Here is a 4,544-nt window from a genome sequence, read left to right as displayed (position 1 = left end):
AAAAAAAAGCAAGATGAACTTTTCAATTGTTAAAATTCGGATTCTACGTTAAAATTTGCATTAGAAACTCAAGTGCATCTTCTTTTAGTAGCAGTTAATAAGCGTTCCGTTGGTATCTTTAAGAACTTTGCTTGGATGCCAGCGCCACGCAGTGGAAACCCCCACACAACGCTGCGATACAAGTGAAAGAGAATTTTATTTGTAAACTTCGCGCACAACATACCACTTGAGCTATTATGGATGCGCTTGAAGTCACCTTCAGTAGAAGTTAGTGACATTTTTTAAAATTTTTAACGCTGCAAATAAAAAGTATTGTGATTACTCCATGAGTTTCTGATGCAAATTTTAACGTAGAATCCGAATTTCAATCATTTAAAAGTTGATCTGGCTGTTTTTTTTGTTGAGTTTTTTAAGAAGGAACCGAAGGAAGATTCAGTGTGGTCTTAAAGGTCACTTTGTAGAGGCTCCTTTCGGTTCTTTTGGTTCTAGATGCTGCAAAAACTTTTGCGGCATATAAGTGATTCCAAAAAATAATAACGACTAAAAGTATTTACAAAAACCAATCGGCGGCAATCTGGAATTCCAGTGAAAGATACGCAATTCAGAAGGCTTCCAAACCCATGCAACAGAGTGAATGGATTTTTGTTTCTCGCAAAGTTCCGTCAATAAGTGCTCGAATAATGCATTTGTTTATCAAATTTGTTTGATAAAATCATCAAATTCATCAACAAATAATTAATCAAAATAATTAACAAAAATAGTCTTAAGAGAAATTTTTTTCATGCAAATATTTTTTCCATTCAAATTTCTTGCAATATAACTTTAAAAAAAACGTTAAATGATGGGAAATTATAGAAAACACATTTTCAACAAATAATTTGTTTATAAAATGTTTTTTTTATTGGATCTTGATGGAATATCTTTATATAATGTATATCTATGAAACTTAAGCGATTAAAACAATTTTTCTATTATTGACTAGCACCGGTAACGTCAGATAGAAAAAATTACCATTTTTTCGTCATATTTATGTATAAAATAATTGAAAAACTAAATTTTATCAGCTTTAAAAAAAACTTCCAAATCGGTCCATAGGTTCAGCCGGAATCGTATTTTGAACAAAAAAATGTTCTTTTCCCCCCACTGTGTAACGTTGCGAAGCACTTAAATCTGCTAAAAATTGGCATTTAATCTTTTTTCATTCTATTGTAGGCATCCATAAGGTATTATTCTAATGTATATAAAAAAATTTAACTGTTGCAATAATATTTGTCTGAGTAGAGACGATTTATGTTTTAAAATATAATTAAATTTGACATTTGTTCATCCCTTTTTCAATTTTATTATTTAAAATATACATTGGAAAGAAAAACTGAAAATAAAAAAAAGGTTCAGTCTTGGCATTATCTAAAAGCCTGAATTTTTTTTTAATTTAATTTTTTGGGCTATACAATTTGGATACCATAAGACTTTTGGACCATAACTTTTCAGGTTTTCGAGTGCTCGTCCCATTATTATATTTAATAAATTCATAATATAAAAAACAATATGCTAAATATAATTAAAAAAAAAAAAAATTTTAATATATTTCAATAAAATAAATTATTTATTAAGTTAAAATTAAATTTTTGATAAAATGTATAAAAAATATTTCTATATTTTTAAAACGTTTAATTTAAATACAATATAATTTTATTAAATTTAATGTTTATTAATGCAATTATACAAATTTCCTTAAAAATAGATAAATAATGTTTTTAAAGGAAATACTTTTATAAATAGCAATAAAATTTCAAACATTGTAAAATTGCAACATGTGTGAAATATTGAAATGTTTCGAAAGGAAAATTAAAGACATGTACTACATTGCTATTTTTACATGAGATTGAATATATTTTCAAGAAATTTAAATGATTAAAATGAAAATATCACAATAAATAATTTAAAATTAATAATATAAAATGCTGTGAGGTATAAATATCATGGCTTATCAATTAAGTAGATTTGGTGTATATGTATATATTTGTAACAGACGGACTCTTAGGTGGCTTTTTATCATATTTATTATATATAAACTAACAAACACACACCGAAAAATTAATTAAATTATATATAAATAATGTGAAAATTAAAAAAAAAATATATATAATATACATATATATTTTTTTAAATAGGATAAACAGAATTTAGCTATTTATAATAATTATTTGGCATACAATTTCGTGTTCATCTCTGAACTTGCACTTCACAGAAGCGGATATATAAAAAATTAACGAAATTGTTGCAATGAACTATATTAATCATTTGTAGTTTCTTTAAAATTAAAAAATATTATAATAATTAAATAATATAATTATATTATATATTAATATTATAATATAATATTATGAAAATATTTGTTCAAATAAAATAACAATACAAAGTTTGGCGTATAGCTGTCTAGGTTGTTATTATAAGGATTAAAATCGTGTTTGAAATGTAGTAATGTAGTTTCAAGATTATTTTTTGCAACAGAATTCTTGCTCAATTTTTAACAAAATAATTGAATTTTCAACCAAATAGTCAAATTTTTAAACAAAAAAAGGTTAAACTGCCATCAAAAGCATTTCAATTTCCAATTAATAATAACATTTTCAATGAACTAATTAAAATTTAAAACAAAATAATTCAATTTGTAACCATGTACTTGAATTTTCAACCTGCAACGTTGAATTTTCCGCCAAAAAGACCAATTTTCAAGCAAATCGTTTCACATTCAACTAAAATAATCAATTTTTAACAACAAAAATGAATTTTTAAAATATAGTTCAACTTTCAACCAAAAAATTGAATTTGCAACTAAATAGTTAATTTACAAATTGTATACAGTTTAAAATTTTGCAAGCAACTGTTTTGTTGAAATTTCAAATATTTACTAGAAAATTTATTTTTAATTTAAAATTCGTATTTTTGTGTTAAGAAGTAAATTGAAATATTTTTGCATAAAACTTCAAGCTTTTTTTTTTAATTTGCCTTTTTGATATCAAAATTAACCTATTTTCCTAAAAATTTTATTTTTTCTTCGAAAAAAAAGAGGAAATTATTTGGTTGAAAATTAAATAATCTTGGTAAAAAGTCACATCTTTTGGTTAAAAATCCGACGATTTAGCATAAAATGAACTTTTTGTTCAGAATTTTTATTTGTGTTGGAAACTGAATTGGGATCTTCTTTGGGTGCATTTTTTTGTAATACATTTGTATTAGAAAAAAACTTCATCTTTCTTAAATAAAATGAAACTGTTCGATTAAAAATTCAACTCTTGTATGAAAGTTTGTTTTTTAACTTTAAAATTAACCTGCTTCAGCAGAAATTACATCTTTCTTCGATAAAAATGCAACGGTTTGTTTAAAAATTCAAATTTTTTTTTAAAGTCATACTTTTTGTTTGAAAATTCTACTGTTGTGTTGAAAAAATAACTATTTCGTAGAAAATTAATGTTTGTTGCAAATTTATATTTTCATGTTAAAAAATGAACTGAAATCTTTAATGAATGAAAATTTAAATTAAAAAAAAATTATTTTAATTAAAAATTCATCTCTTTTTTGAGAAATTTCATCTTTCCTGGGTAAAAAAGGAACTCTTTGGTTTTACATGAAACTAATTTGTTAAAAAGCCATACTTTTCGGATGAAAATTCTGCTGTTTTGTTGAAAATTTTGCTATTTCGTAGAAAATTTACTTTTGATTTAAAATACATATTTTGTTGTTAAAAAATAAACTGAAATCTTTTATGAATGAAAGTTCAAATTAAAAAAAAATTGTGTTTTTTATTAAAAATTCCTGTTTTAATACAAATTTCATCTTTCTTGGATAAAAATACAACTACTAGGCAGAAAATTCAACAACTTCGTTAAAAATCTATCCTTTTTGATAAAAAAAATCGTCTTTTTGGATTGAAAAAATCAATTTTTTTCGTAAAAACTTATTTTTTTACAAAATTCATATTTTGATCTTGAAAACTCAACTGAAATATTTTATGGATGAAAATTTATATATTGTTATTTAAAAAAATTTATTTTTTTAAACCAAAATTCATCTGTTTTAAAAGAAATCTAATTTTTTTTCATAAAAGGAAACTATTTGGCAGAGAGTTCAACAATTTTGTTAAAATGATTCTTTGTGGTTAAAAAATCGTCTTTTTAAAATAAAAAATTTCATTTATATTTCGTAGAGACTTATTTCTTATTTAAAAAATCATATTTCGTTAAAAATTAATTTTTTAAAATTAAAAATTCAACTACTTCGGTAAATGTTAAACTACATTGTTAAATTTTTTTATTAAAGGCATACGACTTTGGCTAACAGTTTAACTCTTTAGCGGTAAAGCACTTTTAAAAATTTTTAAATTGCTTTTTTAACCGAAAATGTAACATTTAAATTTTTTCAAATTGATCTTTTTTAGTTGAAAATTCTCCATTTTTGGTAAAAAAAATTCATTTTCTTCAAATAAAATTTTATGTTTGCTGTTTAAAAATGCATGAGTTCCGCGGAAAATTAATTTGTGG

Source organism: Belonocnema kinseyi, chromosome 1 (assembly GCF_010883055.1).
Source record: "Belonocnema kinseyi isolate 2016_QV_RU_SX_M_011 chromosome 1, B_treatae_v1, whole genome shotgun sequence".
NCBI lineage: Eukaryota > Metazoa > Arthropoda > Insecta > Hymenoptera > Cynipidae > Belonocnema > Belonocnema kinseyi.
This window is presented reverse-complemented; position numbering follows the sequence as displayed.